Genomic DNA, 15,035 nt, shown 5'->3' with positions numbered 1-15,035 from the left:
AAGAAGAAGAACGACCCAGACCCAGTTTTGCTGCTGACTGCTTGAAGTTTTCATTTAAAGTTGTCACATATCTTTCTTTCTTCCACCGTCACTAGTTCCAAGTTCCAGAAGCACTGACGCATCCACAGCATAATACTTCCACTATTGTGTTTCACTATGGGGACTGTGGTGCCTCTCCCTTGTCTAAACATAAGTAGCATCTCTGTGGCCAAAGACCTTTAGTTTTATCTACAGAAGTGGACTTTTTCTTGGTGTGCAGCCGCACAGTCTATTCCTCTGCAGGGTCTGGGGTAGTTAAACACATCTCTCCCTAGTTTTCTTCCTAAAGTCTTTGAAGTCTTTCTCTTTCTACCTCTGTCAGGCTTGTTCTGTACTTGTGGCTCTCTTTGAATTTCTTGATGATGCTTCTCACTCAGTTCTTGACACTTGGTGGTGATAGATTTGTATATCCATCTCGTGCTTTGTGAGCAACAGCAAATCTTTTTTCTAATCTAAATTGATTTCTTTGCATGAGGCTTTCAAGTGACAGCTCAAAGACTTGCTGAAGTTTTTATACTGTGTTTACATTTGAAGGTGACCCTCAGCTTTAACTTGTCTCTGGCCATCAGTGCAGAACTAGTGCTAATTGCTGAGTTGAGTTAGAAAGTGCACCTGAATCAGGGTGAGGGCAGCGGGCAGTCCTGCATGTAATGGTAACAAATCAGACAAATAAGCTTTCCGGTTTACTAAATATGTTTTCCAGGTCTCATCTGCTTTCTTTCCCTTTCTCAGGATTTCAGCTTATTTGGCTTGAGTGGTCTCAGGTGTGTTTCACTGTTATTCTGATATTCACAAAATTTACTCAAGAAGTAAAACGAGATTAAAGTCCATCATTCTTACCGGCTTAAGAGACGCATTTTCTGTGACTTTCTTCGTTGTGTGTGCCACAGTCGTTGTTGTCTGACAGTATTTGCAGAATTGAGTGAATGACTTTCAGTAACTTTTGCATTTTGTCAAAAACTGCCGGTTTTATCAGAGTTAATGTGCTGGTTGGAACAGGCTGCCATCATTTTTAATGGATTCACTGTTTAGCTGCACACTGATGAGTAAATCACTTCTGACAGTTCAATCTGCTGTACGGTACGACTCTGCAACGGCGACAGTTTAACATCTCTTATAGTCCCTGTGAGAAATGACTCTCTCACTCTGATAACTGTGAGAATATCCTCAAAATATTAACCGGTTTATGAAGCTGAAGAGGGCTTTTAATATGAAACCGATACAGAAAATACTTGTATAAAAAATATAATCCAGTGTACGTAGCAGGAGCACGGGGGAAAGACGGTGATCTTAAGCAGCTGAGGTGAATAAGTCAGTCAGTATGAGATGAAGTGGCATCATAATGATAACTAGCAACGTCGCTCCCAGTTATAGCCATTCCAGAAATATGAAAGGACATTTACTAGTTATTGAGGTTTTACATTTTCTGCTTCATTTGAAGCCAAGTGGCAGCTGCATGTAATTTTTAAGGTTGAATGTTTTAACACTGACTCCCTCACCGTCCACTTTGTCTTCTTGGCTCCGTTTCATGAAGTAAGCTCTAGTTTTGATTAAATTCCACCTTGATTACATCAAATCCAGATCTGAGTGTTGGACGTGTGGAGCAGCATTACCTGAACGTCACCCATGAGATGATCTGAAAAAACAAAATCACAAATTCATCCTGCAAAATTACGCAGTTGGTGTGAACGGCTGCGTTAAGAAAAGAATATATTTACACGTGCGGTGTGCAAAGGTGCCAGGCAGCATAGGCAGTATACACTGTGGAAGCCAGCACAGGTGAGACTAATCAGGACGGGGCAAACAACTAACCAGGATGGAAAATGAGCAAAGCGAGGAATAAAAATTGACAGGAACAGAAACCAATGTTTTCAAAATAAAACAGGAAAAGGTGAACAAAAACAGAACGATCCAACACCACCACACTGTGAGCAGCTGATGTGAAACTCATCGCTGTCAAGCTGCTAAAGGTGAGTCCTCCTTCCTGCTTACGAGCACAGAGTGCCATTCATCTTATGGGCTGAACTATAATCAGTGATGTAAATGTGCTGTATTGTTTGAATATCGGACAAAAGTAAAGTCTTTCCCTGTTTTTCAGGAAAGGTAACTGTAATTACTGAAATGCTATACATTACTGGAGCAGTAGTGACCTTCTTTACTTGTCTATATATTAAAATGATGCTAATAAACATCATGTTCATAACAGAGTATGAACTCATAGTATCACATCTGGTTATGTAAAATTAAAAATGATGTCATGCCTACTTAGAAATGCTCACAGTTCTGGTTTGGACTAATAAACAGTTTGAGATTTGACATATTCAGAGCACTTCCTTATTACAAAAGCTACTCTCGTACCGCTGTCTTGATTTTATTTTATTTACTTTCTCGTGATCGTAACACTGACAGAAATTCGTGTTCTACATCGATTTCCCGACAGTTCCAGTTTCCTTACTCCGGCTTCAAATTCCCGTGGACGCTCGCTAACCGACACTTCCACAACAATTCGCAGCAGTGCATGCTCACAAATATCCCACTTGTCACACAGTTTAGGAGCAATTCTTTGAACTAGAAGGCTTATCAATGTGCCACCTGAGGTATAGACTGACTATAGGTTAAAGATTCGTTATTCCAACTATTTGGGATATTTTGGCCTGCCTGCATTTCCTGCTGAAAGTTTAAATATTTAAACCTTGCTTCCTAGTTACAGCAGGTAATCTGATAAGTCGCATGTATTTGCATTTTAATGAGGACACTTTTATTTCCTGGAAATAACCCACTCTTAAGGCTGGAGTTTAAATAATTGCAAGCACGCGTGATGCCAGAGACGAGCATGTTGACACACAGTTGAAATACTTCCTAATGAATCCATTAAGCACCTTAAGTAATGAGAGCAGTAGTTAATTACTGACCCCATTAGCATAACTGGTTGTGTGTAACACGTGACAGTCTTGGGGCAGCTGAGCTCCGTAACACGTCAGCTCTTCTGTCAAGTGCTGTTTTGCTTCCTAGCAGCCTCTTTGAGCCGAGGACACTTTGTGACCTCGGGGTCCTTTCTTAAAAACACTGCTTTGCACCCGTTAATCATTCTGACAGCCGCCAGAATGTCTCACACACGCACACACACGAGTTCAACATCGATTTGCAGGTAACACGTTTGTGTGTGCTGCCTTGCTTTTTGCTCTTCAGCGTGCTTCATCTTACTGTCTGGGTTGGATCCAAAATAACATTTGCTGCTGCTGTGTGCTTCACATTCGACGAGAGACACTTACAAGGTTCCTAACCCTCCACTCGTCCACCCACTCCAGTCCTCCCTCCCTCCCTGTACGAAGCTCTGACACAAACCTCCTACGTATTGCCACAGTGGGGGTATTTGTCTGTGGCTAATAAAATCACTCTTGGCTGAGACACAAAAGAGCTCAGCCAGCGAACGAGGCTTCTTCCGTCCACTTTCCCCTCTCTTTAAGCACACTTTGTTGACAATGTGTTTTTGTGTTTAAATGTTTCTTGTTGTGCCGCTCGTCACTGCCATAATAGCCGCTGTTGTATTTGTGCCAGTGTTATTAACGCTCCCAGTAACGCATGTGATTTCACTTGTAGTAATGACAAAGCAGCGGGCACGCCTCTGCTCTTCTGTGTTACTTTCTTCTCCGTCTCTTTCATTTGTCTTCCTCTGCTGACACCTTCCTCCTAAACCTTTATTTTCCACGCTCCTTCCTGTGCTCCGAATCTCGGCCACCCTCTGGAAGATTCTACATTTCTTTTTGCAGAAATTGAGAAATTGCTGTATAATTACCCACAAAGCACTGACTGCTCGATCTGCATAATTGCCTCTACCATCCATTGCAATTATCGGCAGTGTTGTCTATTTTGAATCAAAGTCCAGTAATTATAGGGTGTTTTATGTTAGAGAGACTGTCTGGCTGTTATCACAGTAATCCTCTATAATCTCATATTCTCTATATGGGCTCCTAGTCATCGCCAAATATGGTGGCAAAACATAATTACATGATGAGGTGCACGTATGTTGGCATGTATGTACAGAAATAGCCTGTTGTATAGACTGCACTCCAACAGAATTGTTGAAAGCAGAATCTAAAAATACATTTTCTCACAATATAATAAGTTTCCACTCCAAACATCAACTCATGGAAAGTGATTGATCTGTCTATTGTAGAAGACCCTGTAGTATTCTGCAGAAACCCCAACAATCAACTGACCCTATGAACTAGCACAAAGAAAAACTCCCTTTTAACAGAAAGAGCCAGGCTAAGGGAGGGCCAGCCATCTGCCACGATTGGTTTAGAGGTGACAAGAAAAGGAGACCATAGAAAGACAGTACACACAGACAAATCCGATGTTTTCAAATCTGATCTGGGTCACTTTCGTATGTGGTGCTGAATCCCATACATATCCGATGTTTTAGAAAGCGACTGCTGTTTGATGGTCACTTCGCATTAAATCCGTCTTTTACGTCACCGACACAAGACAGACGCCAATTATCAGCGCCGGAGAAGACATCGCGAACGCTTCCTGGCCATCCCGTGTAGATGTCAGTGAAACTGTTGAGAAGACAACGTTGGAGAAACGTGAACATTTTCTTTGTTCTGTATAATCTGCAGATTCTGACAGAAATCTGCAGCTATCCTTTGAAGCAGCGCTCCTCTGAAACAGCAATAAGGATCATTATTAGGTTATTTACATTATTATGTAAATAACAAAATAACTTAAAGCAAAAATTGGGAAACGTCAAGTCCGAAGTATTTATATTAAGGGCCATCAGTCAAACAATGCTGTTGCTCTGGGTCTAAACAGAGCGCGCTGTGTGTGACGTCTTCTTTTGCGCATGCGGCCGCTTTGAGCGTTCACACTAGAGCGCATTTGCTGTCGCATTTTATTTGTAGTGTGAACAAGCAGACAAAAAAATCGGATTTGATCAAAAAATCGGAATTGAGCATCAAGACCTGCAGAGTGAACGTAGCCTGAATGCTTTAGCAAAAAGGAAATTTTGAAGCCTAATCTTAAAAGTAGAGATAGTGTCTGTCTCCTGAATCCAAACTGGAAGCTGGTTCCACAGAAGAGGGGCCTGAAAACTGAAGGCTCTGCCTCCCGTTCAGATACGACCTATTATTCAAGAATTTGTATGTAAAAAGGATTTTAAGATAAATTCTGAATTTAACAATTTATGTCCAATACGGGAGGACTACAGGGAGTGCAGAATTATTAGGCAAGTTGTATTTTTGAGGAATAATGTTATTATTGAACAACAACCATGTTCTCAATGAACCCAAAAAACTCATTAATATCAAAGCTGAATGTTTTTGGAAGTAGTTTTTAGTTTGTTTTTAGTTTTAGCTATTTTAGGGGGATATCTGTGTGTGCAGGTGACTATTACTGTGCAGAATTATTAGGCAACTTAACAAAAAACAAATATATCCACATTTCAATTATTTATTTTTACCAGTGAAACCAATATAACATCTCCACATTCACAAATATACATTTCTGACATTCAAAAACAAAACAAAACAAATCAGCGACCAATATAGCCACCTTTCTTTGCAAGGACACTCAAAAGCCTGCCATCCATGGATCCTGTCAGTGTTTTGATCTGTTCACCATCAACATTGCGTGCAGCAGCAACCACAGCCTCCCAGACACTGTTCAGAGAGGTGTACTGTTTTCCCTCCTTGTAAATCTCACATTTGATGATGGACCACAGGTTCTCAATGGGGTTCAGATCAGGTGAACAAGGAGGCCATGTCATTAGTTTTTCTTCTTTTATACCCTTTCTTGCCAGCCATGCTGTGGAGTACTTGGACGCGTGTGATGGAGCATTGTCCTGCATGAAAATCATGTTTTTCTTGAAGGATGCAGACTTCTTCCTGTACCACTGCTTGAAGAAGGTGTCTTCCAGAAACTGGCAGTAGGACTGGGAGTTGAGCTTGACTCCATCCTCAACCCGAAAAGGCCCCACAAGCTCATCTTTGATGATACCAGCCCAAACCAGTACTCCACCTCCACCTTGCTGGCGTCTGAGTGGGACTGGAGCTCTCTGCCCTTTACCAATCCAGCCACGGGCCCATCCATCTGGCCCATCAAGACTCACTCTCATTTCATCAGTCCATAAAACCTTAGAAAAACCAGTCTTGAGATATTTCTTGGCCCAGTCTTGATGTTTCAGCTTGTGTGTCTTGTTCAGTGGTGGTCGTCTTTCAGCCTTTCTTACCTTGGCCATGTCTCTGAGTATTGCACACCTTGTGCTTTTGGGCACTCCAGTGATGTTGCAGCTCTGAAATATGGCCAAACTGGTGGCAAGTGGCATCTTGGCAGCTGCACGCTTGACTTTTCTCAGTTCATGGGCAGTTATTTTGCGCCTTGGTTTTTCCACACGCTTCTTGCGACCCTGTTGACTATTTTGAATGAAACGCTTGATTGTTCGATGATCACGCTTCAGAAGCTTTGCAATTTTGAGACTGCTGCATCCCTCTGCAAGATATCTCACTATTTTTGACTTTTCTGAGCCTGTCAAGTCCTTCTTTTGACCCATTTTGCCAAAGGAAAGGACGTTGCCTAATAATTATGCACACCTGATATAGGGTGTTGATGTCATTAGACCACGCCCCTTCTCATTACAGAGATGCACATCACCTAATATGCTTAGTTGGTAGTAGGCTTTCGAGCCTATACAGCTTGGAGTAAGACAACATGCATGAAGAGGATGATGTGGACAAAATACTCATTTGCCTAATAATTCTGCACTCCCTGTATCTCTTTCTCATCCCTGTTAGTACTGTAGTTCAAAGCTCAGTCTATGCTGAGAGATGACGTAATGGCACACCTGCTGCTCCATTAACATAAGATGGAACTTCATCTTCATTTGACAACACAAAAAAAGTTATTTTCTGAATTTTTATTGTTTACAAAAAATTAAATGAAGTTAAAAATGTCAAACACAGAAAGTGAAGTTATTTTATTAGACACTTCTTTTTTTTTCTAAAACGGATCTTTTTAAATCACTTGCTCCTGGCTAATATGTTGTTCAAATATAACTAATTTATTTGCCATAAATTTGTAGATATATTAACTAATTGCAGTTCACGGAGGCTGGGGTTAATCTATCTGGAGATCTGCAGCTAAATGAATGAGTTGCATGAAGAGGATGATGCACCTTACATGTTTTAATATTCAGCTGTGAGAGAATAATTTTCTCTCAGCTGACGTGGCGCTTCCCCGTGTGAACACTCCAGCCTTTACCTTTCTTTGATGTGAAGGTCTCACTAATTAGGTGGATCCCAGATTTCCCCCTATATCAAGATTCCAGGCTTATCTGTGTGGGCTCGCTGTGTTTATATGTGCGAGCGGATGAAAAAAAAACTCACCAATAGGCGAGGTTTACCGCCCAAGAACAATCAGAGTGCAGGATGAAAGAGCCCCCCACCCCCCCCTTCTCTAATGCTGGGAATTTCTGATGTTATTATCGTATACATCTGTGGGCCTGACCTGATCAAACATGCATGACTGTGAGCCACAGTGCCAGGTTTATGTTTTCTCCCTCGTGGAACTGCCAGTGGTAGTTTGCATTTAGATGACAGCCTCTAGCAGTCCACAAATTGAAGAGGCAAGGCTCTGATTTTTCTCATTCCACTCAGCCTTTGTCTTCTTCACATCAATAATAACACAAAAGGATCAGTAAGGTTCTGCCTCATTAGCATTAACCGAGTGCCCAGCTTTGTTAGATAAGACAGAGATACAGCAAGCACACAATTTTGCAAAGATCTCATTTTGAGTCAGAAAACAGTTCTTCTCAGATTTTGCTGGTGACACAGTGATCGTGAAATTAAAGCTAATATTGATAATGCTTAAACTTTAAGAACTTTCGATAAGACTATTAAAAACTTTTTTTCAAACATCTGTTTTCTAGATTTTTGGAAAGAAAGGTAGAGATATACAAAAATATGTACAGTGGCTTGCAAAAGTATTCGGCCCCCTTGAACTTTTCCACATTTTGTCACATTACAGCCACAAACATGAATCAATTTTATTGGAATTCCACATGAAAGACCAACACAAAGTGGTGCACACGTGAGAAGTGGAACAAAAATCATACATGATACCAAACATTTTTTACAAATAAATAACTGCAAATCAATAAAATTGATTCATGTTTGTGGCTGTAATGTGACAAAATGTGGAAAAGTTCAAGGGGGCCGAATACTTTTGCAAGCCACTGTAAATTAAAAGAAAATCTAACATTTAAGAACGCTGGTGTTTTCTGACATTAAGGAGAAATTACTGTATTACATCATATTTGAAAGGTATTACCTTAGAATACTGTTGCTCGATTAGACCATTAACCAATCATTTTAACTTTGTTGTCATTGTCAGGTAAATGGCTTGACTCATTGTATCTGCTTTTTTTCTGATTGTGGTATATTTCTTAAATCCTTGAGCCTCGTGACAAACGTTTGGGATGTCCCATGTTCCTGGAGTGTAGCAGACTTCTTCATTGTGGATAGGGAGACAACCTGAGCTTCATATTAATCCTTCACTTTAACCTCAGAAAGTCTGTAATCTATTAAACTAAAAGAGTTCCTGCCTTCGTCAAACATTTTATGCACAGAGGTGAAATCCCTTTGAATATTTTATGTAATCTAGTGGCAGAGAAGTGCAATCAGTGGACGACTCAGAATATGCCTAGCATTTTAAGAGACTCTGTTTTCCAAACATTTTTCACACACTTCATCAGAAATGTCAGTGCTGAATTCTTCCTGCCTGTCTGCTCTGAATGAGTTTGAAGATGGACCATCCAGTTATGCAGGGTGTTTTAAACTGACACAGCTCACACCTTTAAGCGGCAGTCCGGGGTTCTGCTCATACAGTCGAACATGACTCCTTAAAAAGTGTCTCAGGTTTAAAAACAAGAGAACGTTGGAACCCTAAAGGTCCACCTTAATGGCTGAAAAGAGACAACAAGTACAGATACCTGCTAAAAAAAATTATGCCCTGCTTTTGAGTGAAGGACTATGTTTTTCTGCAAGCTGCTTTGCAACCCACTTTGATTTAAATCCTGTTTCACTAAATATGAATAAAAATCGTCTTTTAAAACAGGAACATTTTTAAATGTCTGCTTTGCAATCTTTCAACTTTTCTTTTTTATATCACAAACCTACTCTGTTTCCTGGAAGAACCACATAATTAACAAAGAAATGTCACAAAATGTCCGAGGTTTGAATGCCGAAGAGTTAAAAATAGACAAACAGCATCTCTGCTTGGGGACAGACGTTATCTGCAGCAGGACATCTTGTGATCTGCTCAGCTTTTCAACAGCAGTGCTCTTTCCCTCTGTGTGTGATCACTGCCCAGGCTGCCAACATCTCCCCATGAATCTTAAGAGCTGTCCCACTTGCCAAAGTTATCATCCCACCACAGCCCCGTAGCCTTGTGGTCAACATCCGCTGAATTGCATATTACTTGATCAAGGACTTCATTTGTAGTCCTGGCTCTGGTTGGACTCTTTGGACTCTCTTCAGCCCCCCAACGCTGAATTTTCCAGCCACTTCCTGTACTCACTCTCCGATTCAATTCTCAGCTCTGGAATGGCTTACAAGGCTAAGTAGGATGGAATCGGATCTCTCAAGGACTTCATATTCCAGACACCACCTTACTGCTTCCACTGATTCTGCTGTCTCTGATGAGCCTTCAGCTGCACTCCTTCAGTCCTTGATTCAGCTCTGTGCTCGCTGCTCTCCAGCGGGATGACCTTCCTGATCCAGTCAAGACGGCCGTCTCATTTCCCAGCTTGAACTGACAATTCCCCAGATTGTTTTATCACATTCTTTTTTCCCAGACAGACTCATTCGTGTGATATTTAATACATGTTTGACTTTTTTAGGCTTCAAATTCAGTTTAAAGAACTTTTTATTTCTCTACTGTTAAAATGCAAATTTCAAAAACAAACAAACCCGAACACGCAGCCGGGTTATAAAGTTCTTAAGGGCAAAGAATCTTCAGCTGACAGCAGGCAGCATCAGTAATATTCATGACAAATATAAGATAGAAGAGGAATAATTTAGGCTGTTTCCTCTGCCAGTGTCTGGGGCCTTTTGACTTTTCTGTTTTCTTTTGACTTCTTCATTTGCATTTTGGTACTTGGAGATAATGACACTGCTGAAACAGAGCTTTGAACTAAATAAAAGCTGGATAAAATTACTTGGTTGCTCCGCCCAATCGGAGCAGAATCAGGAACATAAACTGTGAAAATACACCAATGAGATTTAGGCTCAATAAAGACAAAAAGGACCACAAAAACTGTCTTTTATATTTATTTAATCAAAACAAAGCAAAGAGGCAAATAAGGCTCAAAAATTCAAACATGATTCAAGGTGAACATTTTGTGTCTTGTGCTGTTTGTTTTTCCATCCTTTAGGGACATTTAGAGCAGTCAGAATTTTTAGGGTCCAGTCTTGGATGTTAGATCAGTTACCTGAAGTTTATTATCCTGTCTTTGAGATGACTGTATTTGTACATGACAAAAAGATGCATAATGAAGCGACTGTGACCAAATTAATAGCACACAAATTAGTTCTGAACCACATGTATCGGCTTTAAGATGATTGCTCAACAAAAGCTTTCCGTCTTTTTTTAAAAGAAATACATTTAATAAAAAGGCTGCTACAGAGTATGTGCACACCAAAAGAATCAACACCCGCACAGAAGTAAAAGCAAAGTGAAATAATGAATGAGTAAAACAAATATCTACTGGAACAAAATGTAATTTCTTCACTAAACGTCTCTTTAGAGGAAAAGAATCAAAGCTTATTAGAAAGCTTGCTCACTCCTCCTCGCTCAACAGAAAGCTGCACAGGAATATTAGAAAAAACTAGAAAAATTTGCATTTCCTGCAAAAATGCTGTGTGGATGCCTTAACGTTGAAGATGTCTGCTGAAAAAAGCTGAAAAAGTTGAAAACAAAAAACATTGCCCTGAGCAGGATTCGAACCTGGCCCTCCTGGTCAAAGGGTAGCTATTTAGCTCACTGAGCCAAACACTTTCTCACAAAGAAAAGGTGGAGAGATTGACAATTGTGCTAGCAGAATTTGGGCAAAAAAAGGGGGCGAAAATTCTGCTGAAAAGAGTTCAATCAGCAGAATTTCTGCTGAAAAGAGTTTTTTTCTGAAAACAGCAGAAAAAACTGAAAATTTTGCTGAAAAGAGTTGAATGAGCAGAATTCTGCTGAAAAGAGGTTTTTGCTGAAAAAGAGCTGAAAAAGTTTGGATTTGTGCTGAAAAGGGGTTAAAAAAAACTGAAAATTTTGCTGAAAAGGGGTGAAAAAAATGAAATTTGTGTTGAAAAGAGTTTAAAAAAAGTTTAACTGTTAAGTGAAAGAAATGTTGCCATAAGCTGGATTTGAACCCAGGCCTCCCAGTCTGAGAACGGATGCTTATCTCACTGAGGTAAAACACAGCTCAGCCCATCATGCAAAATCAGTGACCACATTGATAATGTGTTCCATTCATTTCAATGGTCAAAAGTCATAACACACATCAGCAGGAATAGCAGAATTTTTTAAAGTTTAAACATAGTATTTCTGCTAAAACTTAGTATTTATACTAAATAATATTTTTTTCCTGCCAAATCATAGCATTTGTGCTGGAACACAGAAAGTTCCACCAAATCATACAATTTGTACTAAAACATTATTTATGATTTAGCAGAAACATTGGGACTTGGTAGAAATACTATGATTTACATGAAATACTTTGACTTAGCAGAAGTACTACAATCTAGGAAAAAAGTACTAAAGCATAGCAGAAATTCTATCATTGAGCAGAATTACTAGGATTTAGAAGAAATACTAAGATTTGGCACAAACACTGATGTGGCTCAAGAACCTTTATTGTGCAGTTATACTATGATTTGGAAGAAATACTATACTTTGGCACAAATACTATGATTTGGAAGAAATACTATGTTTTAGCACAAATACTATGATTTGGCTCAAATACTATAACTATCCTCGGTCAGAAGGAGAGGCTGACATCCAGGGATTAGATTACCACAGGTGGAGTTTATTGCGGTCAGATGAATGGTACAGGGAGGTATGGCATACAGTAGGAGGATGTGGAGAGGTGATATGGTGTGGTTTCTATGATTAAGAACAGGGTATGCATTACAACATGCATACAGATTAAAGATTAAGAAAACTGGTAACAAATTCCTCCACTACAAATCAGTCTGATGCCACTTTTTACAGGGTTCCCGTTTACTAAGGCACTACCCAAAAGGCGCCACAAGAGGGCACTCCAACACAAGAGATGACCTATTTACACTGATGCACTTAGTAAACAGCCCCTACTTAGCCACTACATAATACAGTGATATTACAGTATACAAATTCACACAAATACTATGATTTGGCAGAAATACTATGACTGAGTAGTAATACTATAATATAACAGATTTCCTAAAAAAAACTATTAAATTGCAGTAATTCTATGACTTGGCAGAGATACTACGTTTTAGCACAAATACTATAACAACGCAGAAATACTATGACTTAGTAGTAATACTATAACATAACAGTTCAATGTTCTTGCACAAATACCACAATATGGCAGAAATACTATGTTTTAGCAAAAATACTGTGATTTGGTGTAAATACTACGATTTGGCACACATACTATATTCCGCAGATACACTATAACATAACAGATATTCTACGACTTAGTAGTAATACTATAACATAACAGAATTATTAATTGGGCACAAATACCACGATTTGGCAAAAATACTATGATTGGGTACAAATACTATGATTTGGCAATAATACTGCATTTTAACACAACTACTGAGATTTGATTGAAATACTATGATTTGGCAGAAATACTATGCCTTAGTAGTAATACTATAACATAAGAGATATACTATGGTTTTGCAGACATACTATGTTTTTGCACAAATACCATGATTTGGCACAAATGCTATGATTTAGCAGAAATACTATGATTGGGTATAAATACTATGATTTGGCACAAGTACTATGATTTAGTACAAATACTATGATTGGGCAGAAGTACCATGTTTCAGTACAAATACTATGATTTGGCAGGAATACTCTGGTTTAGCAGAAATACTATGTTTTAACATAAATACTATCTTTTGGTAGAAATTCCTGCTAAAAGGTACTATTTCTGCGTTTTAGCAGAAATACTGTAATTTGGCATAAATACTATAATTTGGGATAAATACTATGATTTGGCACATATAATATATTCAGCACATATATTATAAAATAACAGAAATATTTGGCCCCAAAACCATGATTTTGCACAAATACCATGATTTTGCAAAAATACTATGAATTGGCAGAAATACTATGATTTAGCAGAAGTACTAAGATGTAGTAGAAGTACTTTGCTTTAGCAGAAATACTATGATTGAGGAGTAATACCTAAACATAGGAGAAATATTGATACACAGACACACATACACAGACAGTAAAGGGAACAGGAGCTGTGGAGAGTCTGGGCTTGGTATATGTAGGTCAGTTAAATTAGCTGCACCTGCTGTAGTCAGCCCTTACACACACAGACACAGAGAGAGGTGTGAGTTTTCTTCAGTGTATTTCTGACATTCAGGATTCCACTCGAACAAATGGCCATAATTTCCTAACCGTAGAGGCTAGAACGGTCATTCAGGCATCGTTTTATTCAGAAGAGATGGGGGAATCTTCAGGTCTTCATAATTCAGAGATAAAACATAAATTATTAAAGATATATGACTTGTAATACACTGTAACTGAGTAGAGGCGAAGCAAAAACTGCCTTTGGTAACTCTAAATCTATATGGAGCATCAAAATCATTCTTTCACCGTAAGAAACAGCAGGCTTTGGTGAACAGTCATGGAAATTTTCAGGGCTCTGTGGAAATCCATCAAAAAGATATGACGAGAGAAAAAAGTGGTTCATTTCCAGAGATTGAAATCTGATGAAATCTGAGCGAGGGACAAATTTCCTACCCTCAAACAAGTCCAACTCATTTCAGAACGGTAATAGGTGAGAAAGAAATTCTTGAATTGTGAGTGTCAGGAGTGTCTGAACATATACGGGGACAAGCCTCATGTCTTAACTTCGCTTCGTTAAGGAGATATGACAATTTGAAAATGCCTCTCATTAGAGAAATCCAGCGGTGATTTTGAACAAACTCTCCATTGAGTTTATATGGAGAGTTTTCTGACTTTGTGTTACTCTGAGGAGATTCGCAAAATATCTATGAGTCCCACAACAATGATAGTGACATTTTCTGAAAGCCAGCAAAAATACCTACGTTTTGATGTATAATTTGTGGGGCTTGAGTGGAAATTGAGCGAGTAGCAAGAAGTTGTTTGGACATGAAGAGAAAATTCAAACAGTTTCACTGTCCCCTCTGAGTTAATTGCATAGCAACCATAGCAACGCATGTATTTTCTGAAAAATCACAATTTTGCAACTGAAAACTCAAAGAGGGATAAGATTAAAACGGTAGAAGATCTGAAAAAGCTGAATCATACAGGAATAGCCAAATCATTTGAGAACATTTTAAAGTTTGAATGGAGTTTCTAGGTGAAAGTATGAGGCAGTAGTTAAGTTTCAAAGACAAGAAAGTTTTAGCAGAATTGTGGAAGTTTCCCATTCATTTCAATGGGACAAATTAAAGGAAAAAAGTGTAATATTTTAAAAAGTATAATAGTAATAAACACCAAAAGTCATAGCCGGCATTAGCAGAAAGAGCAGAACAGTTTAGAGTTTGAACGGTGAAAATAGCACAAAAATTGTGGAAGTAGATCCACGGCAAAAAGTGTACGGAAACACCCGGAATAATAATAAAGAAGAAAGAGAAACAGGATCTCAATAGTGTGGATGCCTATTAAGGCATCCACACAACAAGGTAACACTATCACATGATCCTCCAGGGGGAGTAGTTGATAAAGCAGCACAGCAGCAGGCTCTTCCTTCT

General features: G+C 39.1%; 1 protein-coding gene across 1 annotated transcript in view; it reads left to right on the top strand.

Annotated features, from left to right (window-relative positions):
- Window positions 1-15,035, top strand: part of galnt18a (UDP-N-acetyl-alpha-D-galactosamine:polypeptide N-acetylgalactosaminyltransferase 18a) — a 197,058-nt gene that overhangs the window by 120,249 nt on the left and 61,774 nt on the right. The gene's annotated exons all lie outside the window — the stretch shown is intronic.

The sequence above is a fragment of the Diplotaxodon limnothrissa genome, linkage group LG7, assembly GCF_057381915.1.
Source record: "Diplotaxodon limnothrissa isolate DT_005_m linkage group LG7, D_limnothrissa_male_GT1.1, whole genome shotgun sequence".
NCBI classification, from domain to species: domain Eukaryota; kingdom Metazoa; phylum Chordata; class Actinopteri; order Cichliformes; family Cichlidae; genus Diplotaxodon; species Diplotaxodon limnothrissa.
Note: the sequence above shows the minus strand (reverse complement) of the source record. Positions and strands in the feature narration are given on the sequence as shown.